Genomic DNA, 25,397 nt, shown 5'->3' with positions numbered 1-25,397 from the left:
GTCTTATCCTCGTGGCCCAGCATTTCAAGTGCAAAACTTATCATTATAAAGCATCTGCTTTGCATATATGTCAATTTTTTCAGAAGTTCTTCAAATATCATATTTTAATGATATCTAAGTTTGCCACATGTTCAGCACTTAGAAAGGCCAGCAGTCAAATAATTTGCATGACATTCAATTAGACCTCTAAAAAGTCCTGGATTTCAATGATAATAATTATATTCATAATAATATATGCCATGTATTGACCTCTACGATATTTTATTCTAAGCTAACCACACAACAAACATTAGTTCTAATATTTATGACTTGCAACACAGTCACAGTTGGCACTAAAAATACTTCTTCAGACCTTCCAAACTAACCATGGCCCATATATACCAATAATCACAGTGTAAATTGGATGTAAACTGGAGAACACTACAGGCTGTTTCAAAAGTCTCCAAACCTGCATTCGCTTTGAGCCAGAAGTTATAAAAATAGGAACTTAACCCAAGAAAATAATTAGGAGTAAGTTCAAAATTTTTCTAAAAGGAAAAGTTCTTCCAGAGTTTTTGTAGTAGCAGAATATCGAAAACAATTTTAAATGTCCAACTACAGCATGTAAAAAAGACTTATGGACGTTAAATATCATAGACATGGTTTACAATTAAGTGGGAAAAGTATGTTATAAAATTCCACGTAAGATGGTCCAAATGTGTGCATGCTTGTGTGTGTACACATGGATGAGGGAGTCCTGCAAGGACATACTCCAAGCTGTTAAAGTGGCTATTCTGGGTGGTAGGACTGTCAAGGACTCCTATTTCCTCCTTTTCACTTACCTGCACTTCTCATTTTTGCTTTAGCCATCTTGTCTTAAGAAAGATGCCCTGGGGTTATCCCCTCCACATTTTATATCCCAGCAAATTCATAGGGTGAGCTATTTTAAAAGTCCAAAATAGTCCTATTTTGAAAAATGACAGCCTTCCCCCATGTATTCTTTGCATTTTTTTCTTGGTCCCTCCCTCTTGCATTTGTAGTTGACTTGATGAGACTGGGTTAAATGGACTCTAAAATCTACCAATGCTCCAAAGCTTCACATACATGTCCATACACACACACATATACATGATTTTTCCTATACATTATTTAATAAAACTATTTCTAACCAAAATTTTAACTCAATTTAAAATCTCTAACTCTCAGGGACACCTTGGTGGCTCAGTCAGCTAAGCATCTGACTCGATTTTGTTCGGCTCAGGTCATGATGTCACGGTTCGTGAAATCTGCTTGGGATTCTCTCTCTCTCCCTCTCTCTCTGCCCCTCCCCTCCCAAGATAAAAAAGTAAAATAAAATATCTAACTATCAGTTTTCAAGGTGACGTTCCTCCACCTAAAACAAAAGAAAATCTAAGTTGTACCTTTCTTTTTTTTTCTTTTCTTTTTTTTTTTTTTTTTTTTAGGCTCTACTGCTCAGGAAAGAATCCACCAAACACTTTTGCATTTCTTTTCTTTTTCTTTTTTTTTAATCAACTGACAAAGACACAGTTTACCAGCTTAACATTTTAAACCCACGCTTAACATTACATATTTGAAGCAATTGGCAAAACTGAATAAGATGCCAGTATTTGTGCACAACTAAAAAACATCCTCAATGTATATTAAATGAGAGACATATTACCATTAATGCACTAATATCTCTCACTACTAAATACAGAAAAAAAAATGAAATTTATGTTGAGGAAGCTTCATTCTGGCAACGTTAACTTCACAGCAGGCTGACTCTACTTGGCTCATGTTTCAAACACAACACAAACGCAGTTCCACACTGGTGTTAGTGTATGAAAGAGCCAGTCACTTTGGATTGTGTTCAATAAACAAGCAAAGTGCGTACAGAGATTGACAACAATTTTACTTTTTTTAAGTTTATTTATTTTTGAGAGAGAGCAAGCAAGAGCAGGGGAGGGGCAGAGAGAGAGGGAGAGAGGGAGGGAACCCAAGCAGGTTCCACACTGTCAGCACTGAGCCCAATTCCAGGCTCCAAACCGTGAACTGTGAAATCACGACCTGAGCCAAAATCCAGACTCTGATGCTTTAACCCACTGAATCACCCAGGTGCCCCACAACAATTTTAACGACCAAAAAAAAAAAAAAAAAAAGGCCCTATTATGGTGCTCCAACAACAAACTCAAGTCTATAATAAATAGGGCTTCGATGAGCTGTGCAGAAATACAGGTACAGTTACACTGAAAGCCGAGCTCCTCGGAAATCTTCAAAAAAAAAAAAAAAGAAAGAAAAGAAAAAGAAAAGAGTTCTGTTAATCCTCAAATGGTGCTGGGTATAATCAACTTTCTGTTACATGCACGCACTTAATCATTTGTTATCTAAGCGTGGCAGCCGCTCCTTACCATTTATCATTAAGGACTTTAATCTGACCATCTTCTTCAACTTGTACTCTTTCTTGACCATTCTCAACAATGCCGTTTGTAGTGATTTTTCTGCCATTAACAATTTTAGTACAAGGTGATGTAGATTTGAGGTTACCCATCCCACTACCACCAAAGGCCATGGAAGAAAATGAAATGATCCCCAACCCAACCCGGTGACCTGATGAACCGAAGCAAGTAAATCCTGTATCAATGAAGAATATCCTCCTCCAAAAGATGTAAATCCACTAAAGGCAGAGGAAAACAACCTTTGCTTCAGCTCCTGCTTCTGCAAGGACCCCTTTGATCCCCCCCACCACCACCAAAAAAGTCCCCCAAACGGGTCTTTAAGAAGCCAAATGAAAATGGGTCCCTTAAGCCAAAAATTGTCCTGAAGACGTGGTCTGGGTTGTGATAGGTGAAGCCAAACTCAAAGGGACTGTCAAAACGACCTGCACCTCCACCTAATCCTTCTTTGCCGGGTTTATCATAGGTGTCCCGAATCTGGTAACACCTCATACGCCTCAGCTACATGTTTCGGTTTTCTCCCCACTTCCTGTTTATTCTCAGGAAATTTTATCAGAATGCCACTTCAGTGCCAGTTTCCTATATGCCTGAATATCCTCGACTGAGGCATGACTCTGTCAGCCCAGAACTTCAGAGCAATCCACCAGGCCTAACAGGCTGCGGACTGAGGAAGAACCGAAAGGGCGCAGGAGCCACAGGGAGGGGGTGCAGGAGCCACGGGGTGGGGGGGGGGGCGTGCAGGAGTTGGGGGGGCAAGAGCCGCAGGGAGAGGGGTGGACTTTGCAGCAGCCACGTGGGGGAGAGTGCGGGGAGGGGGGGCGGGGGGGATGGACGTTATAGGAGCCCTGCGGGAGTGGGGGAGTGGGAGGGGCAGGAGCCGCGGTGGTGGGGGGTTGTGGGGGCGGGACATGACCCGAGGCTCCCGCTCCCAAAGCTGGCGGCGCAGCGGCAGCTTCTTGAGCTCTCGGTTCTCTCCCTTCTGCCAACAAGTGGTAAGTAAGTTGTACCTTTCTGATTCATCTGATTCCAAAGAGATAGATGCTTGTCCAATGAACCCACATGTAACTCCGCTTTTAGGTTCAGACTTTTCAAGTCAAAACTTTCGTACTCGTCTATTCCATCATCTTTTTTTGGTTTGCTGGGTCGTGTTTTCCAGAAAACAAAGAATATTGGAAGAAGGCCCAGAAAGACCGGGGCAGGGCCGCTGTACGTCATGAATTTTCACATAGACTTCTACTTTCAAATAGTTTTATTTTCCCCCTTTGAGTTTGGAAAATGTTACTTTCTGAGGTATGTGTAACTAAGTTCTCCAAGCACCGGCACAAGGAGAGATGTGTGACCTGTTTGGTAGGGCAATTAGCTTCACTGTTAAGATCTGTGTGTTTTGTTGGTTTGTTTTTCTTTTTGTTTCTAGTCAGACCACTTACCTAAAGCTGGGATGAAAATTATACCTACACAAAATTTTAATGTATAAAAATAATGACATAATAGAAGTACAGGGAAAATGTCAGTATGGGAGTACAGGAATTTTGTATTGCATAGTGGCCTCTGAGTCCTGCAAAACTGGGTTCATAACCCTTACGTGGCCATTTTCTACCAGTGTCAACTTGAGCTAGGTACTTAACCCCTGAAAAGCCTCAACGTCCTCATCAGTAAAAAGGGCTATAAATGAGCCTACCCGACAAGGTCCTCGCCAGGATTAAATGAGATAATCCATGTAAAACACTTCACAGAGCGCCTGACGCATAGTAAGCACTCCATAAACACGTGTCGTGGTCATTTCTGAGACATGGGCCATCTGTTCTATAGGCTGGTTGTTACGAATGTGTCCTGGATGGAGATCATAAGACACCAAAACGATGGCAAGTCCTCTGAAATGCATAATGACTCTCCGTGGCAAATAAAGTGCTAATCTGTCCTCTATATACCACAGTCTGACCTTGAAAGTATTTTCCAGACTCTGGTGAAAGTCATAGAAGCTCAGGTCTGCAGTCACAAAAGGAATGTGGCTCTTAAAAGCTTACGACAGACCGCAGATATGGGGCAGTTAACTTATCGAGAGGAAATGGGCTCTGGTTTTCTTTGCAGGCCTCAGATCCAGGAGCTGCAAAGTTGAGTCACCAGCTTGCTATCTGACCTCAGGCCAGCCACTTAACCTCTCACTGACCCCATTTCCTTACTTAAAATCAACTCTGTGCTCGTGTTCCGTTCCAGTCATTATCTCTACCCACAAAACTGGGTAGTGACTAAGGTGTCCCAGAGATTTTGAAAATGAGTGATTCGGTGAGATGGGTATATGAAATAGAATGGTGCAAGGTTTGGAAATGAGTAAGTCGAGCTCTGCGTTTTGGTGTTTTGGGTATTATTTTAAGAGCTCTCTTCCTGGAACAAAATCACCAACCCAGACAATAAGCTTTGTCTGACACTGTGACCCGAGTTGCTGATGAAGCTTTCTTGTGTTGGTATTTCTGGGAGTGACAGAATGGAAGAGAACAGCAGCCCCTTTGTGAGGAGGTAGTCAAGAGGGAAATAAATTTTAGTTATTTAAAGAGAATTCAGGACAAGCGAGGCAGTGTCATTTGTGAAAGAACTAGACCAGCAGCTTGGATTATTGGGTTTTACCCTCAGCCACTGTCTCTCTACCTAACCTAGGACAATTTAAACACTTCTGACTAACCACAGGAGTATTCCCTGAACTAATAAGCTGTCCCAGTTACCAACTTACACAAAACAAATGTACATACATGCCCCTCAGTACTCACTCAGGCAAATTTCTCACCTTCCTGGGGTCTACTGTGAACACCTTGAAACCAAAGGTCTGTTGTGTGGGGGGTTTTTGTCCTCACTCACATAATGACGAGCTCCAGAAATATTGCTGATGAAAGAGGTGATGAGGGAAAGTGTCTAAAGTGTCGCATGTAAAGTAAGTGAAGTTTCCCAGATTTGTCAGTTTTTCAGATGTCAACCATCTTCAAACAAAAACTTATGGAATAGTCACCTTTTCCTGCCTTCTTGCTGACTTGACGTCAGCCATATCACCATCAATTGACTTCCTGGCCTGTAATAATTTTTCTGTTTCCTTACTTGCTAACAGAAGCAGCCCTTCCTGCTTCCCATTTGGTCCTTTAAGCGACTGAGAAATCGAATTAACAAGGCATATCAGTTAAAGTTAGGTTCAGCTGTGAGTAACAGAAACCAAACTATAGTAGCTTCAATGCAAAAGGCATGTTTGCTTGTGTAAAGAAGTGTAGAGAGGGGTAAGAGGACTCCACAACGCCATCTGAGGCCTCTGTCTTTGCTCTGCTCTAAGTGACTTGTCATAGTTTAGGAAAACTTCTGGAGCTCTAACCATTCCAGCCCCCTTCCAAGCAGCAGAAAGAAGGAAAGAAAGAAGAACGAAAAGGTACAACTCTTTCTCTTTTTACAGAACTGTCCTGAAAGTCCTACCAACATTTTTATGACATTTTGTGAGCCGAAACTTAGCCACACAGACTACACCTAGCTAAAAGGGAAGCACGATTCTCCAAACCAGCATTTTATGTGTATATTCGAAGACTCTAAGTGCTTCTGTTTGTTTGCTTTATCATCTCCCTGTTCTCAAGATGTAGAGATTGCTAGAAATCTTGCCTTCTGATAAGCAGCAATTATCCTGAATTGTTAGAAATGGAGCATTACACGGAGAGTGTTATCACTGTGTACCAGTGCTGGGTGACATTTGGAAAGCAGGCAAGATCTCATCCTCTCCGTAAATTCTAAGGCCATGTTTTACAGTCTCTTAAAATCCATGCCTTCTTTTAAAAACATAAAAGTCATGTGCCTTCCTTTATTGTTATTTGAAAAAATTAAATTAGATATTAAGATTCAAAATAACTCAGATCATAGTAATTTTAGAATATACTTTTCACAATATGCAAACACACCAATGGAGAGTCTGAATTCACACATGCCACACTACCACCACCTGCTTTGAGAGTCACTATTCAAAGGCAATGTCCAGCAAAGAACAGACACAAAGTGTCGGTAGATGGCTTCACAAGAGGCTTGGGAAAGCTGAGAAGATGAAAGAAGTCATGTCTCTGGATCCAGATCTGGTTATTTGGACTGCTGATTTATTGGCCACCAAATTGGAGATCTGATCCAAATTAACTATAGTGCTTATCGACTAAAACGGAGACATTAAGGCTAATCAAACACATTAAGTAGATAATGCATTTCAACCAAATGCAAGGAGATGTCATATTCATGGAGAAGAGGATTGTGAGAAAGCATATTTAAAGCTTCCAAGTACATGTAGATGGTGTCTTGCATTTCAGGGACCCAACAACTCATTGAATGAGTGAATGGACATGGTACAGTGGTAGACACAGACCAGTAGATGAGGAGAGTGAGATAGTCAGATGAAAGGAACATCAAATAGCTCTGTGGTTTCCAGCCTGTAAGTAGAAGATCCCAGAGGGGGCCTAATAACCTTTGCAGATGTCTTCAGCTTCTTACGTGGAGTAAGCACTTTTCTGTAGAATGAACAAAGTACAACCACTATCATGATGAGGTGGTAGGATGTGCCAGAATATACTCAAGTGTCCACAAAGCTACTTACAAGGAGATTTAAGAAAAGAAAGTCTTAATCTCCCAGGCGAATGCTCAGAATCCGGTAGAGAGAGGACAGCTTCAGGTTTCTAGCTCTGTGGAACATTTCCTTTGTATAATGCTTTCCTAAGGTTTCCACCAAAGTAGCCCTTTAAGGCTAGGAAGAGGGATTACCACAGCCTGTAAGATTTTCTAGCACATCCCAAAGCAGTGTGCAGCATCAATGTTGGAATTTCTTTGAACTTTTTCCTTGAACATGCATGTAAATTGTATTCTACCCAATAGATAGTATTTGTTTTCATTTTAAAATTTTCACTAACATTAAAGCATGATTGCCATATTCTCCCTCTTATTATACCCTCCATGACTTCTAATATTCTTAGAGTATACATAGCTCATTTTAAAAACTGAAAATCTGACCTGCAGATAACCCAGAGGGTTGTTGTGCTTCACCTTGCTTGAATGTTTTCATGTGCCACTTAGATAATTTTTAATGGGGTTAAAAAATGCTCAGCCCTTGGGTATTGCTAGATTATATTCTGCCATCGCAGTTAGCTGGGACTCCCCTCGCTTCACCAGCTGAGGGTGGAAATAGGGAAGATTGTAAACTATCAGATGATAGTTATCACCCACACAAAAGGAATAGAAAAAGGGATTTTATGGAATAGCATCTCTGAAAGATCACTGACATGAAACCAGAACCATGTTTTTCAAACATAAGTAATGTAGGAACCTCTTTCAAAGGGAAATTACCCTAATTTTAAGTGCAGACCTAACCATGTTGACTAAAATGGCCTCTATCAGAAAGCTACTAAATGTAAATAATAATAGTATAAAACTTGTTATTTATTATTTCTGCTTATATTTTTATACAACTACATAATCAAGGCAAATTTACCTATTAGATACAAGCAAAACCAAGAAATTAACAGTTTTACTTTTACATAACCTATGATATTGTGTAGAAAATAAATCTTCAGTGTAAATAAGACTGTTTATTACATTTGATGTTTTTCAAGCAACTGTAAATAAAAACTTGAGCACAGAAATTGCAGAATGTTAGTTGCAAATTAGTCATCCAGATGACCAAGACTATGCTTCAGATTTTTTTAATTATCATCAAAGTGAATGAAAAATATTTTAATTATCATAGAAAATACCCAGCCTTCAAGAGTACATCCATAGACTACCACCCCTCCATGCCAAGTTTAGATGCATTGATCTAGTGGAAAGAATAAGAAGATATAAATTTGATGAGAGTTCTTAGCATGCTGCATTGTTTATCTGTTTATGCGCCTGTCTCCAGCAGTAAAGAGAGTATTCCAAAAATAAATGCATAGTCTGGTTCATTAGTATATGTCTAGGTCCTAGTGCAGTGCCTGGCACATAGAAGGCCCTAGAAATATATTTTTTGAGTGAACAAATAAATTTCCTAGAATTCTACAAAAAGGTTTCAATCTAGGTGCTGATCAACAGAGTAAGAAAAAACTTCCCTAAAAGTCAGTGGAAGATGTGCAATGATAAAACTTTGGATATCATTAATAGAGACTCATCTCTTCCTGGGAGAGTGATCACAGCAGCTGTTGGGATGGAGGGAAGGTCTGGAAAATAACTGGAGTTAATCATGTTGCCAAAACTCTGGAGGAAATTGTGGTCCTGAAGCCTGAGGTTACTGGTGATGTGGGTTGGTTTATATTTTACTTTCTTAAAGAGCTTCTTTCTAGAACCCAAGGAGATAAATAGGTGTCTTTGCTAAATAATTTTCAATTTATGTGAATATTAAACTCAAAAGGGAAATGGTACCAATCATTTAAACCCAACTTTTAAGTATTGATAACATAATTGTGAAATACATTGATCACGTAATACTAATTTCATTTTCCTGCCACTTGAAGAAAAGCTGGGAAAGGCATTTATTAACCAGGATAGCCAAATTTCTTTTATTTCTTTTTATTTCTTTTTTTTGGCCGAAGTTTCTTGAACATAAAAATAATCTTATATTTTCCTAGGTATGAATTATAAAAGTAAGTGAAATGAAAAAGCCCTTTTAAAAGAGACAGAAGATAACTTTCTGTGTGCACAAAAAAATTAGAATTCAGTGTGCAATTTCCAATCTTTTCCCTCTCTCCTAAGAAGATAAAAAGTAATATATTCTCTATGCAAAGGCCTAACAATGGACAACACTACTTGTTTTATCCATCCTAAGGGACAGGTGTGACCAGAGAGACTGGTCACATGGTCTGGTATGAAGGGAGGAAATTACATGAAAACGCTATCTCTGTGTAATTTAAGATACAAAGGAAAATTTGTTTTAACTAAAAGCTTTCCATGTTGAAAGTGTATAATTTAAATATTACTTTAATTACTTTAAATTATAATTTAAATATTATTTAATATTAAATAAACTTGTGTTTACTTGTTCAAACTCCCTTTTTTAATCTTAAAATATAACCTAATTACACTGATAGATTTCCAAAGTGGAAATTTATAGCTCTAGAATGGGGTCTGTAAGAACGTTTTTTGCTAGGCTGTTGCTTGATCTATCAATCAAAAATTGTTTGGGGTCCTTACCACGTGACTAACATGCTCTTATCTATATTTTCCTTGATTCTGAATTTTTTATTTTTAATTTAACATTTTAACATAGTATTACTTGAGGTTCCATCACAAGTTCATCACCTCGAAGGAATAATGTGGAGGATGGATGGATGATGGATGATTGCTCACACAGATGGATGGCTGGACAGATGGGCAAATGGGTGGATGGATATACAGTGAGAGAAATAAAACACTATTAGCACATAATACAGTGAAGATTGTAAGACAACATTAAAAAAAAAAACACAAAAATGTGTAATACAGATTATAGTGCTGCCAGAATTCAGGAGAGTTGATAAGTGGTGGGATTGACAGAAAAAAAATGTTTTGTGTCTTTCAGTCTCACATGTTCCAAGAAACTCCCAACGCCACATCGAATACACAGATTTTTCTTCTTTCTGTTAAGGCTGCACTCACGGCTGGGGAAAATCACATGGTCTCTCTCCCCTTCCTCTCAGCAAAGTCTGCAGCTTTTATAGCTTTCTTCCAGGTCTCTAGTCCTCTTGTCTCTCACTCTCAGAAGGCTGCATCTCTTATTTCCCAGAGAAATGTGTAGAGATCAGATAAATTTCCTCTATCTCTTTGTTGTTGAATCCAGTGAATACATTTTGGTCCTTGACTTGCTTGACTTCTCTGAGGCCTCTGACCTTGACCACGCCTTTTCTCTTATTGAAACACTCCCGTCTTGGCAACTGCGAAGTTCCTCTTGCCTGAATGCTCTCTAACCTGTGTGGCTCATCCTTCTCTAGTCCTTTCATGGGTTCTTCTCTGTCAATTTAGCGTTGCTATTTATATTATTAGCGATTGGTACAGTAATGGTGCCTAACAAAAAACCATTCCCAAACTCAGGTGCTTACAGCAACAAGCATTTATTTTCATACTTTCAAGTCTGCAGCCAAACTGCAGTTCAGTCAAACTAGGGGGGACTCTGTCAGCTGGACTTGACTCCAGGTTGCAAGTCAGGCTCAGGTCTATTCTGCCTGTTTTCATTCTGGGCCCAGTCTGAAGGGCCAGTGGCAACTGAGGGCATGTTTCCTCACAGAAGATCATAAGAGGGGATGTCTGTTCATATCATGCCCACTAACATTCCATTAGCCAAAGCACATCATAGAGCTCTGCCCAATGTCAGGGTATGGGTGTAACATTCATCCACCATGAAGCTACTGCAAGGATGTGGATATGTAGTACAATTACCAGGAAGTAAGTAATTCACAATAATCGTTCAATTTTGTTTTCCAGGGTGCTTTCCTCTTTCCCTTTCCCTTTCCCTTCTCATCTCTTCTTGGGTTCTTACCCGTACTCATTTCATGTTAATGATCCCCTCCCTAATCTATAGCTTCAATCCAGATTTTCCTGCCAATTTCCAGATCTGTGCAACCAGTTGCCAAATCTCTGGTTGGAATGACCACCGGCATCTGAAATGCAAGATAAAAGGAAAAGTTAAGGAACTAAATTCCTTGTCTTTCTATAGATAAAGCACCCAAACTGTGACTCCCACCCAATTAATATTTAGTGAGGGGTTATTATGTATCAAGCACCGCTCTAGGGACAGGAGATAGAACAATGGAGAAAGAGGAGAAGGAGGGGGAGGGGAGAGGGAAGGAGAGGAGAAGAAAGCAGAGGAGGAGGAAGAGAGAACAAGGAGAAGGAGGAGGAGGAAAAGGAAGGGGAGGAAGAAGGAGAAGTAGAAGTAGGAGAAGAAGGAGAATAATGCTACCTACCCTCATGTTTCTTACATCCCACATGCTTGTTAAATAAATCCAAATTTTTAGGTGTCAGTCAGGGTTGTATCACTATGTCACTACAAATAATGTAGAAAACACATTTATTATAGGGGCTAGACCATATGTAACTGTGAGAAAAGTCTCTGCAGGCTGATGGAGGAGCCTATATAGGTTGTTTTCTCTGTAACTGGGGTTGGTGCACTAGAGCTAATTCACTCTAGGTCAGCCAGACTGGCACTAGGGAGGGAAAGCTGAATGTAGATGAGAAGAAAGACCATCAGAAACCATGAGGATGAACTGGGACCTCTGTCTGCCTCACATGTCAGCTTTAGTGCCCTAGATGACCTGCTGGTGCCCTTCCCTGTGGAGCTGCACATTCACTTGGCTCAGCACTTGGGAAAGCTGACAAAGGGGACCTGGTGAGAGTTGAAGGAGCTACAGAACTGGGAGCTACGCTGCACCAATTAGGCGAGCCAGCAGACCTGCAGCCATGTGGGTGAGGGCCCGGCACCAACCCGGCACTCACCACAGTGGCTGGTGCCCAGCACCAACCTTCAGGACTCAGGTTGGCTGTGACTTCACTTGAGCTTTCCAAACCCCGGGCAGAATGTCTCCTGTGGCCAATACTAACCAAAAATCAGGGTGCCTGGGTGGCTCAGTGGGTGGCTCAGTGGTTAAGTGTCCAACTCTTGACTTCAGCTCAGGTGTGATCTCATGGTTTGTGAGTTAGAGCCTCACGTTGGTCTCTGCGCTGGCAGCACAGAGCCTGGTTGGGATTCTCTCCCTCTCTGTTCCCCTCCCCCACTCATGCACACACTCTCTCAAAATAAATAAATAAATAAATAAATAAATACTAACCAAAAACCATATAGGGAAGAGAACTCTGGGAAACATGGGTCCAGAGTAAATAAGTTGACACAGTACAAAGGCATCAGAGTTTGTTAAAATATTTATATTTTATATATATGTATGTACATAATAAATATACATATGGTATATAGATATTATATATGTATATGTATACATATGTGTGTGTGTGTGTATATATATATATATGTCAATATATATATATATATAGAGAGAGAGAGAGAGAGAGAGAGAGAGAGCTTAAATGAGACCTGAGTAGTGTGTAGAATTTGTATAATCCTGGAGGTGAAAGGAATCACCAAAAAGGCAAAAATAAGTATTACAGTTTGTCATGGTGAACAGTTTAGACTACCTTCAGAGGCTTATTTTTTAGAAAAATGTGATTAATAATCTAATCACCTGCCTAGGGACCTTACAGACATTTTATAGAACCTGATCAAAAGATGCTAGTAGGTCAATATACAAATCCAATGTGTTGAGTATTTTTCATCATGTAGAGGAAATATCGTACATAGAGACAAGGGAACCTGTTCTTTACATGTCCAAGAACTTCAGGCCACGTAGGAGCCATTTACTATTCCACCGAGTAATTTATTAAGGGACTAAGAAAGTAAATGCACAAACTCCACGACTGACTTACATGCAGGTAATAATTTACTCTTCTGGAAGCATCTGGCTCATCACTTTTCCTCTAGTTTTCACACATATTCTGAAGAAGGTGTCAATCACTTGCCTATCTGGGTACAATTGACGTAATTTAAAACAGATGTCACATCTCAATAATGGAAAGAAGGCTCTGCTTGGAGAACTGCTGAAGGGTACAGGACATGCATGCAGCTGGCCGGCCCTGAGGCAGAGCCCACAGGCACAAACACTGTTAGGCAAAGGTTTCAAGCAGAAGTTGACCTACAATACCTGCAAACATCCTCTTTCTTTACCCTTTCTCCCTTTTCTCTCTCTCTCTCTCTGTCTACTCAGCATGCTCCCTGGATCTAAGGAAAGAAGCCAATAAACTAATCACACTAAGGTGTAAAACCCTGATAAGACAGCTATGGGATATTCACAAGGTCATAAGCCAAGGAAAAACAACAGAGCAATGAGATTTGAGGGGATCTTGAGCCAATAAGGGAGGATATAAACCTTCAGATTCCCTCACATTAATCCCTCTGCTCATTTAGAGCCTGTGTTATGCCCTATCACGGTGGACTCACAGATGGTAGGAATGAGGACTGTTTTTATTCAGCACCAGTGTTTCCCCACAGACTCCAGATGTAGAGGAAATCTCAGCTCACCCTTTGTGCTTGTTTCTTGTGAGCAGTTTAGGTGTTCTAACCGCTAACAGGCCAGCACTATCCCCTTCAGTATGCTGCTTTTTCTGCTGACTGAAACTCAGAAGCAGTATGTTCCAAATACCTTTCTCAGTATTTTTTTCTCTCACTACTGACATCTGTCCCCAAAACTAATTGATAGGACAGATGGATGGATAGAAAGATAGATAGATCGATAGATGATAGATAGATAGATAGATAGATACCTATCATAACGGTGAAATGTGAATTTTCAAATAAGAAAACAAAAGGAAATGAAATACAGAGAAGCCTGACAAGATTTCCTTTCTTGAGGTTGGAAAGGCTTTCAAACCAATGCTTGAGTGTGCACACTGTATAGTACTGTACTTACAGCCCTCTAGATTCCTAAACAAGCATCCTTAATGGTCTAGGCTTGAATCGTCCTGTCCTGTTGTCTGCCCTCCCCACTGTGCCAATCCTCCATATCCCCAGCCCTTAAGCAGCTCAGATCCATGTTAATGCCAAGAGAGCACTGCATGGGGGCCCCAATTTACTGGAGCCAAGGGCAAAAATAAAGCTATGAAATTGTTTGCAAGAGCTTAAAATAACTAGTCTGGCAAAGCTAAGCTACACTTTGAGAGAGACAGCAGGGCAGCAGAAGAGAGAATTGTAACCATCCCACTGCCCATAAATGACCTCCCTGCTCTGCCCAGTGGTGCACTTCCTCCCTATGAGAACATCTCCCCTAAGGCAGTGACCGTCATTCAACTTTTTATTTTTCACCCACATAGCATCTTTTTAAATGTCTACTGAATAGTAAAAGACCAGTAGCAATGAGAGAAGGGCTCTTAATGTAATTTAATATGACTTCAGAAACCACAGCCAGGAGACAAATACATCAGTGGATGTATTTTTCTTTTAGAATGCCCAAAATTTACTCATCGTGAATCCTCTGTTGTAAGCCTGTCCCAAAGGATTGCAAAACAAAAGCTAGATTCACAGGCTCCTTCCTTGCTAAACAAGACTCACCCTGTCCCTTGGGGCAGCCAGCAACCAAACAGGGTTTGCACCCTGCCCCATAGGGTAAGTGACTGAGAGCAAAGGAGCCTAAAAAGAGGAAGGCTGGGTGGAGTAGGTTCCAGCCCTACCTGCACCATCCAAGGCACGGAACCAAGTCACTTGGATGGAGGTCCAACAATTGAGGGCAGGTTAATCAACACCCATCTTGGCATTTCTCTGCAGTAGGCACGGAACCAACACGATGCACCATCAGGCACACAGACACTTGCCTTCTTGCCAAACCCTCAGGCAAGCTGGATCCAGTCTCCATTATCTAATTTGATTCTGGGCCCCTAGCTACAATGGTGGATGAGGTCCAAGCCCTAGTAAATCCCCATGCCCTGAATGGTTCCCAGGAACTCAGGTCAGCTCTGGCACCTCGACAGAGTCAAAGCTCAGACTGTGTACCTTCCCCTTCTCCTCCACCAGCAAACAGTTTTCACGCTGGGCCCTGGAGAATTCCAAACTGGAGGGAGCCAGAAATTAGATGGGATATTCTTTAACAAATATGCGCGGGAGCTGGAATTACCACCAGGCTAGGATATCTGAGATGCCAGGAGCCCTTGCACATTCCTGAATGTGCTGACTCCCAGACTGATGACCAACATTTCAAAGTTTCATATCTCCCTCAAATGTCATATTAAAGACTAAACTTGTCCTAACTAAATCTATATTCATCTATAGACATAAGCCATACCAGACATTTTTATTGTAACTCCGGCTGCCTGATAACCTTAGGGGGCGTAGAATCAACTTTTGGTTCATCCTGGTATCCCCAGAATCTAGCATTGAGTCTGGCACACAATGTATAAGAAATAAAACTTTACTGAAGTGAATTATTCTTGTTGGTAATACCGTACATATCACAGATTACATACTTCCTTGTGTTAAACATATTTACATATTATGTTGAATTTACTTATATACCATATTATAAGCTTGTAGAGGATGAGAGGCATCATAGGTGACCAATGAATACATGTTCATCAAATAAATGAAGTTGGAGAAATCATGAATTTCTCAGAACTATGAAATTTTTAAAAAACAATTTTGGACTTATTATTTTGAAATATCTACCACCAAATTCCTTTAGCCACCATCACTAAGAATGATATGTATTGTGTTGAAGATTGTTGCAGAATGATATATCTTGGCTTTCACCACCTCTTCTCATCAATATTTTAATAAGCACAAGGGGGAAAGGAGGAACACCCCCAAAATGTCAGAGGCTTAGTTCTGGAGCGAAAAGGCTTATTGCCAAACAGGGTCTAAGCTGGCAAGTCCGCTTAATCAGCTCGCTGTAATGGGAAAGGTATCCATCCTGTTGGTAGTCTCTGGGTATCAACCACTAGGTCTCTGGGCTTATTACCCAGCAGTTTGCAGCTGGGGCAACATCCCAAAGCAACTTTCCTCTCAGACACTCTACGCATTTAGCTAGTTGAACCAAATGGTTCCTATGGATACTTCTCGTATCAAGAATTGTATGATGTCTACATATTACTTGATGAATATACTTTCAGTGCTAATAAATTCAAATTGGTGACTATTACTGGAAAACAGGAAATTTCTAAGTAAATGTGAAAATTTAATCCAAATCAGCGTCCTATGTGATACAGATTATGATGCAATTTAGTAAGTGAAACAGTATTTCTCAAAGGGTCTAGAAAAATAGAACCTGGATGACATCTTAAATATACACCATTCTAATTTTACCCAAGCTAAATAATTGTATGTTATTATAATAATACACACAATTACCAGGTAATAATAGGGTTGCATTCATATACTAAGCACTTTACAAACTATAAGTACAATGGTATTTGCTGTAATGGTTACCATCGAGTTTGCAAAATGCTTGTTGCTTCCATTTTCACATGCTCACGTGCCCTAGTACAACTGAATTTTCCAAAATCCTTGCAAAAGTCACAAAGGCATAAGATAACTGAGAAAGAAAAGGTGAAGGAGGTTTGCTGTTTGCAAAAGGATCTTGCTTTATGAAAAAGAGCATGAATTTAGCAGGCAGACTAATCTGGATTTGAATTCTGGCTCTTATGTACAAGCCATGTGACCTTGGGCATGTGATTTAACTACTCTTTCCTAATCAGCAAGAATGATGATTACAAAAAAAAAAAAAAACTTTCAGAAAACCGATGCAAAGATTAAGCCATAGTAATGTGTGTGAAAGTAACTTGCGTCACTCTTGGAAGATAGTACATGTTCATAAATATTTAGTTTTCTTTTTTATGTAACGTAGAGTGAATTCTTTGCTTAAAACTCACAGCTGACACTGGGGAGTATGAATAGCTTTGCCTCCCTCCCCCTGCATTTTCCCCACATTCTGTGAGGTAGCCAGGTCCCATCACATTTCTACCTCCATTCTCCCCTTATTCTTCAGGTAATATGAAATCTTTGGTCTCAAATAACTGAAATTCCAGTGAGCTAAATCAAGATACCTTCCTATAGACAGGGGAGGTTTTGGGCAGTGGTCTAGATTTTTGATTCACCTTGGTATCCTAAAGCAGCATCGGATAGAGAAAGTAGTCTGTGAGGTCTTTCATCTAGAATAGAATAGAATAGAATAGAATAGAATAGAATAGAATAGAATAGAATAGAATAAAATAAAATAAAATAAAATAAAATAAAATAAAATAAAATAAAAATTCCGAAAAAATCTGAGTTCCCCTGTCCTGGAGACAGGCTGGTAACTAGTTCAGTGGAGACTGCAAGGAAAATGCTACGTGTTAACTTAACTGGGTAATTGTATAGAGTCCCTTCCATGCAGGGAACTCAGAGCCCTTTAATATCAAAAGTTCCACTTGTGCTGAGAATATATATGCCCTACTTTAGAAGTTCTGGAACTCTCTCCGACCACTAAAGAACAAAATCTTTAAAACTGAAAGCTCCTCATATGGTTTCCCTTTAGGTTATATTTAGTTCAATAAAGGAAAAGTAATTTACCTGGAAGATTTATTATGCATTTCCAAAAGGTGGACATTTACTCTCTCCTCATCACCAGGATTAGGCACAATTATGTCATTAACCTTCCAAACATTCCTTTTGGATGGTGGTGAATTTCCTAATAACCATTATGGTCAAGCTGAGGTCAGAGGTAAACAAAAGGTTAAGTATCACAGACTCTAGGGTCATATAACTTCAGAGGCAAAAACCATGATTAGAATCTTGGTTCTCTGGCTAATTACCTCACTGTCGTCCAGACTGGTGTGTCTCTTCTGATGCCTACAGAGACTTTTCTGATGTTCACGGGTCATGAGGAAAGCTCAGAAGGGATGGAAAAAATGATCCGGTAACCAGGGACAGAAAGAGAGGCTCTCAGCCTGCTTCATCATGGTTATTTATGGCCTGCCTATCAGGGACACAGCTTACACAGCTAGGGCTTTATAGAGAAAAATCTAGACCAGATGAGCGAATGTATTTAATGTGGTCAACCAATCTGGGACAGAGCAGCACCAGCCAGTTCAGAGACAAAACGGGGTTCTTGCAGCTGACCTTTTTCATGTTCTCTGCTTAGGACATAAGCACAAAATTCCTTATTATTATCTAGTTTACAGCTTAGATCCTAAGTTTACGAAGTTCAAAAAGTTAAAATAACTGAAATTTATTGAGATTCTATTGCATGCTCTGCACTATTTTAGATGTTTTATATACATTTTCTTTTCTTTTCTTGAGAGAGAGAGAGAGAGAGAGAGAGAGAGAGAGAGAGAGAGAGAGCGCTCAAGGGTGGGTGGGAGGCAGAGGGAAAGGGAGAGATAGAATCTTAAGCAGGCTCTACACCCAGTGTGGAGCCCAACGTGAAGCTCATGACCATGAGATCATGACCTGAGCCAAAATCAAGAGTCAGATGCTTAACCAACTGAGCTGCCCAGATGCCCCATATTTTCTTACTTAATCTTTATAAGAATCCTACAAGTTATATATTATTCTCCTTTTTTACCACTGAGAATACCAAGGCTCCAGAAGACCAAGTAATTTATCCAACTGAACCAACAGAGCTTAGACTCTATTCAGGCAAGGTTTAGTAGACTCCAAAGTCTATGATCTTTCTGCTATGTTTCCATTTTCTTACAGAGAAACTCTCTGTGGGTCGCCTGGGTGGCTCAGTTGGTTAAGTGGCCTACTTTTGCTCAGGTCATGATCTCGCGGTCCATGAGCTGGAGCCCTGCGTCGGGCTCTGTGCTGGCAGCTTGGAGCCTGGAGCCTGCTTTGGATTCTGTGTCTCCCTCTCTCTCTCTGCTCTCCCTGCTTGTGCTCTATCTCTCTCTGTCTCTCAAAAATAAATAAATGTTTAAAAAAAATTTTTTTAAACAAAGAAACTCTCTGTAAGGTGAAGGCCAGATCAGACCATTCCTCTCTCTGTGGACCACTCACCAACAACTTTTGACAAGTGTTTTTAGCTGGGATTGATTTCTTTGAAGTAAAATGAGTTCAGCCTCAGGAATCAGTTTGCCACCTCCTATGTGTGCCAAGAAAAGACTGTACATAGATATTGACCACAATACCTGGTTAATCACAGAATCCCTGTAACCCAAACTATAAGCTTCCACAAAGGGAAAATGCTAGGTTACATGGCTCCCTGAAATGGACATAGACTCCATTGCCCCCTAGGATAGTACTATTCAATGTTATACTTGCTAGAAACATAACAAAAGCATAAAAGGTAACCTTTAAAATAAACATGACCTCTGTCACACCCTTCTCTTGTTGCTTTTTTCCCTCTAACCCTGATTTAGGACCTGCCTCTTCTCTAGAATCTAGAATGTCTAGAGCAGAGCTTCTCAACTTCAGCATTGTTGACATTTGGGGCTGGATAATATTTTGGCACAGTGAATGGGGACTGCCCTGTCCATTGTGAAATATTTAACAGCATCTCTGGCCTCTACTCATTTAGATGCCAGTAGCAACACCCTCCCCAATCATGAAAATCAAAAATGTCTCCAGATGTTGCTGAATGTCCCCTAGAGGACAAAATTACCCCTGATTAAGAATCACTGGTCTCAATTATGGACTTAGTTACCAAAAAACTCTAGGAAGCTCTAAATAGAATGTTATTGTACAGCCCTGAGATCATTTTCAGGACACAACAATGCTTGATCGTTGTAAAAGGCTGATATTCTAGACTCAAAAGAAAAGTAGATGGCATTCTCCAGGTGTTATCTGCAGTGAAGGAGAATAAAGAAGTTTCAATCTTGGAGAATTTTTCAGGAAGCTATCATCCACTTCCTAGGTAGTGAGTGAACAAAAAAAAAAAAATGTTTTAACTCTAGTATGAAGAATCAGTCTTCAAAATATGTGCTTGTGGAGGCACCTGGGTGCTCGGTTGAGCATGTGGCTCTGGATTTCAGCCCCGGTTATGATCTCAAGGTTTGTGGGATTAAGCCGAGCATCAGTCTCAGCACTGACAGGGCAGAGCTTGCTTGGGATTCTCTCTCTTTCTCACTCCCTGTTCTTGCTGTCTCCCTGTCTCTCAAAATAAGTAAGTAACCTTTAAAAACAAAACGAAACCAAACAAGGGGCACCTGGGTGGCTCATTCGGTGAAGGATCCAACGCTTGGTTTCGGCTCAGGTCATGATCTCACAGTTTGTGGGTTTGAGCCCTGTGTCAGGCTCCTCACTGATAGGGCGAGACTGCTTAGGATTCTCTCTCTCCCCCTCTTTGCCCCTCCCCCACTCACATGTGCACACTCTCTCTCAAAATAAATAAACTTTTAAAAACATAAAAATAAAACAAAATAAAAAAATGTGTGCTTGTGTATGTACCTTTTCAATTGAATCTTCTTAAACTAGAATAAGTTATGGCAATGAGAAAAACACAATTCTCCACTTCTGCCCACAATGTTATTTACTTTTTCTTTAGTGCAAATAAGTCAGAAACCCAGACAAAGATATTCACGGGGCACCTGGGTGGCTCAGTCGGTTGAGCGTCCGACTTCAGCTCAGGTCACGATCTCATGGTTTGTGAGTTTGAGCCCCGCGTCAGGCTCTGGGCTGATGGCTCAGAGCCTGGAGCCTGCTTCCGATTCTGTGTCTCCCTCTCTCTCTGCCCCTCCCCCATTCATGCTCTGTCTCTCTCTGTCTCAAATATAAATAAACATTAAAAAAAAAGATATTCAGATGGCCACCCTTCTCAATTACACTTAGTACCAAAGAGTAAGAACAAATTTTCTAAAAAAAAAAAAAAAAAACTAAGAAAAAAATGTCTATGGTCAATATGTTGTTTGAGTCTTGAAAAATTCTGCAAAGTTTTTGTCTTTATTCCTTGCCCTTAATAAACTTAGGGGAAAGTGGCACAATTTAGCAATATAAATATTGATTTAGCTATGTTTGATCTTCTTTCTGCCTTTTTCTATTTTAAATTTTTTGTAATCTGGCTTAAGTCAGTTTTACCAGGAATTGTTCACTGAAGTCCTTGTTTGGCTCTTAGATTTGTCTGTGAATAAACACTGTATTATATGTGAAATACAAGCAAATCTCTCCAAGTGTTGTAGTACAGAGCCAGCAATGGGAGGGTTGGATTGGAAGGGGCTGGAGAGGCAACGATTTGAAGTAATAGGACACATGAAATATCTAATCACCAGAGAAGTCATTCCATGTTGTTAAATAGAGATAGAATGTTCTAAATTCTTGAAGAGGATTCAGAGGAAAACAGAGTATGTGGATAAAAATATGAACATACATAATGATTTAACCCTCACAACAACCCCAAGAGGGAGATTGTGATTATCTCATTTTTCTGGTAAGAAATGGAGGCACAAAAAAGTAACTAGCTCAAAGCCAAATAGTAAGAGGCAGAGGTGGAACTTGAACCCTGGCAGTTTGACTCCCAAACTCACTCTACTATGCACACAATTCTTTGGGAGATTTAGAAGCAAGGATCTAGGAAGGAAATGGGATCATTTGTCCCAGAGAATTGTAAAGTGATAGATCATTAAAAATTTGGCCACACTGAAGGAAGATCTAGCAATAATTCTGTTAATTTCATCACCATACAGAGAAATTCCTTTGGGATTGGGAAGAAAGGAGCCTGAACCAGCCCCATCTGCTAGCCATACTCATCAAATTAGCCACGTAATTGCCAAATGCCAAACTTACTTGGAAGATTCAGCCATAATGTTATTCTTTAAAGATAAACAGTTTTGTAAATAAACATCTGCCCACTCCCACTCCCACTGACAACTAAAAAGCAGCTCTGTGTAGGAGGCTGAGTAATTATCTCAGATGTGGAATGATGAACTCCAAACCCACGAGGAGATTATTCATGATTACCTCAGAAATACTGCCGTGTTCCCACCTGCTGCTACTATTTCTCTTTTCTCTGGTCTTGCTTTCCCCATTGCCCCCCCCTCAGTCTTTCCTGCCTCCACCTGCCTTCTGAACATGGACTATCCAAGGCTCTGTCCTCAGCCACCATCATGAATCCAACCATCTCTCATAAGCAATCCTAAATCTAAGCTTCCATCCTGACCCCCCTCCTTACTTCCAAACCCACATTCCTATCTTCCTAATGGACAGTTCATTCATTTGTCCAAAACAGGACTCACATGCTTCCCTCACACACACACACAAAAATAAAATAAAATAAGGAAAATGCTCATGTCAGTGATCATAACTAATAGCCATTGTGTCAGTCACCCAGTTCTCTCTACTATTCCTATCACATCCCAACATTTACCTGATGCTGGTTTCAAGGTTTGTCACTTTTGCTTCCTTCTCTTCATTTTTATAGCCCTCCTAGATTTCTTTAATGAGCTTCTGGCAAATTACCCTGGCTCTGGATTGCACTGCCTAATACTGTAGCCATGAGCCACATGTAGCTAAGGAGTACCTAAAGTGTGCCTGATCTGAAATGAGACATGCCCTAAGTATAAAGGCATGCTCCATTTGAAGCTTCCGTTGGAAAAAAAAAAAAAAGAATAGAAGATATCTCATTAATAATTTGCATAGAGATCACATATTGAAATTATAATCTTTTTATGGATTATGTGAAAATATTGAATTATTCCATGTTTCATCATATGCCTTTTTAATGTGGCTGAATAATGGCATCCCAAGGTGTCAACATCTGAATCTTCGGAACCTGTGAGTACGTGATCTTACAGGGCAAGAGGAACTTTGGAAATGTGATTAAGTTAAGGATCTTGAGATAGGAAGATTATCCAGATAAGCCCAGTGTAATCAATAGGGGCCCTAGAAGAGGGAGACGGGGAGATTTGACTGCAGACGATGTTATGCTACCAGCTGGGAGGAAGGAGGCAGGGGCCCTGGACCAAAGAATGTAGGCTGTCTCTAAAAGCCAGTGTTGTCAAGGAAACAGATTCTTACCGGAAGACTCCAAAAGGAAAACAGACCAGCTAATACCATGATGTTAGACTTGTGGCTTCCAGACCTGTGGGAGAATAAATGTGTGTTGCTTTAGGCCACAAAGTTTATGGTAATTTGTTACAGTAACAATTGAAAACTAATACATATGGCTACAAGGAAATTTAATTTACATGTGGCTCCCCTTTGTAGTTCACATTAGCTTTCTGTAGGAGAGCACTGCTTTAGAATCTTCTCCCTGTCCATTCCCCAGCCAGAGTGATCTTATGCCATCACTCCCCTGCTCAAATGCTGTCCATGGCAAAGCAGGTGGATAAAATGAAGCCCAAATTCTTGTTTGGCTCTCAGATCTCTCCGTCACCTCCATCACTTCACAGTTGACAGCCTTTGCCATTTCATCAGTGCTACAAACCCCCAAATATCTTATACACACACACACACACACACACACACACACACACACGCATACACATATATATACACATATACATACATATAGATATAGTTGACATACCCAATGTTACATTAGTTTCAGGTGCACAACAAAGTGATTCAACTTCTCTGTACCTTATGCTGTGCTCACCACAAGTACAGCTACCATCTGTAACCATACAATGCTATTACAATACCATTGACCATAAACACTATGCTGTACCTTTTATCTCTGTGACTTATTATTCCATAACTGGAAGCCTGTATCTCCCACTCTCCTTCACCCACTTTGCACATCCCCATTCCCCTCCCCTCTAGCAACCATCAATCCTGTATTTATAGATCTGATTCTGCTTTTTTAAACATCTTGTCTTTCAACCAGTTTGGTCTACCTCTGTTGCCTCACATTTTCTTTATTTCCCTATTTTTGCCCCCCCCCTTTTTAAATGTTTTTTTTTATTTTATTTTTGAAAGAGAGAGAGAGAGATGCAAGTGGGGGAGGGGCAGAGAGAGAGAGGGGGAGACACAGAATCTGAAACAGGCTCCAGGCTCCAAGCTGTCAGCACAGAGCCCGACGTGGGGCTGGAATTCTGAGAACATGACCTGAGCCAAAGTCAGACTCTTAACTGACTGAGGCACCCAGGTGCCCCTTTTCCCCCTTTTCCAAGATGTTTCCTTACCCTAAATGCATTTTATTTTTATTTTTGACCATCAAAATCCTGTCTATCCTTCCAAATTTAATTTAAATCCCAATTCTTCCATGTAGCCTTCCACAGCTCCCAGTAGGACTTAATTTAGCTCCACTCTACGTACATCTCTTAGTGTTATCACTTGCCCACAGCATTACTGAACTCTGACTCAAGGATGGTCCAGTGCTGGAGCACTTCCAGAGGCAGGAGCCCACCTTACCCATCCTGTTCTGTGTTCACCAATGGTGCCCTTACTGTGCCAGCAACATAAGTGCAGAAGTTGTGGAGGTGGGTCTTGAGGGGCAACTCTGGGTTTCTGCCCCATTCCTGTAGTTTGGGTGCTGAGGATTGATTTCTGGGCATAGTGGGACTATTTAGAGAGGGGGCCTCCAGGAAAAGGCTGGACTGTCTTTGTGAACTGGTGTAGTTTCAAAGCTGGTAGGATTTGAGATTAATGCTTCATTGATACAGTCGCAATTGTGCTTATAAACTGGTGAAAGCTGAAGACAGAGATAGGCAAGAGAATCTGTGATACCAAATAAAGACTTTAAACAGAAAAGATGGGTTTCCCAAAGAGCTTGGATAGTATTTATGCCAACCTCCTCTTTCCTGGGAGAACCACAGCCAGCAGGCAGGTGTCAATGTCAAGGCTCCTGATCTGTCATCCACTCAAGTAATCTTCCTTGCCCAGTCCTTTTTTCTGGGGTAAGGGCTTTGAAGAGATATTTTCTATACATATGAATAAAATATTTTAATGAGCCTTCATTTTAAACTTCATTCATTTAAAAATCTGTGCTGGGAAAAACATCCAGATGAAAACCGTTACACAACTTCCAACATTAAAGGTCCCTTGATTATATTTGTAGGTGATGACAATTCTCTATACTTAGTTCCCTGAATGACACCAGCTGTCCACCATGAAAATTCTGAAACATTTCCCCAAAGAACAATGTGTTAAATTATTCCACTTTCACCGCCTTGTGAAAGGCATAGCCTAGTGCCCATGACCTGAAACTTCTGCCTTCAGATGGATCAGGACTAAATTGGACGTAAATGTAAGAAAAGTGTCTTTCATTCATAGAGTGATATACAGGCTGCATTATTTTGGTTGATCCACAGACTAACTTTGGAAGGTTGGTAAAACAGGTATTTCTATCCCTATTTTATAGCTAAGGAAGTTCCTAAAGCTTGGATGTGTTAGAGAGGAAATTCAAACTCATGTTCTCACACATGATCAGAAAACATATCTTAAAATGTACAACTCATGGATGTTAGATTTCACTGTTGGGACTCTACCAAAATAAAAAGCTTCTGCAGAATGAAGGAAACAATCAACAGAATGAAAAGGCTGCCTACGGAATGAGAGAAGATACTTGGAAATTACAT

At 40.4% G+C, this 25,397-nt stretch overlaps 1 pseudogene; it reads right to left on the bottom strand.

Annotated features, from left to right (window-relative positions):
• Positions 1–2,352: 2,352 nt before the first annotated feature.
• The window catches only part of LOC102952849, a 137,960-nt pseudogene continuing 114,915 nt past the window's right edge, over positions 2,353–25,397 (bottom strand).

Source organism: Panthera tigris, chromosome B4 (assembly GCF_018350195.1).
Source record: "Panthera tigris isolate Pti1 chromosome B4, P.tigris_Pti1_mat1.1, whole genome shotgun sequence".
Taxonomy (NCBI): domain Eukaryota; kingdom Metazoa; phylum Chordata; class Mammalia; order Carnivora; family Felidae; genus Panthera; species Panthera tigris.
The sequence above is the reverse complement of the archived record's forward strand: the minus strand, read 5'-3'. Positions and strand labels throughout refer to the sequence as shown.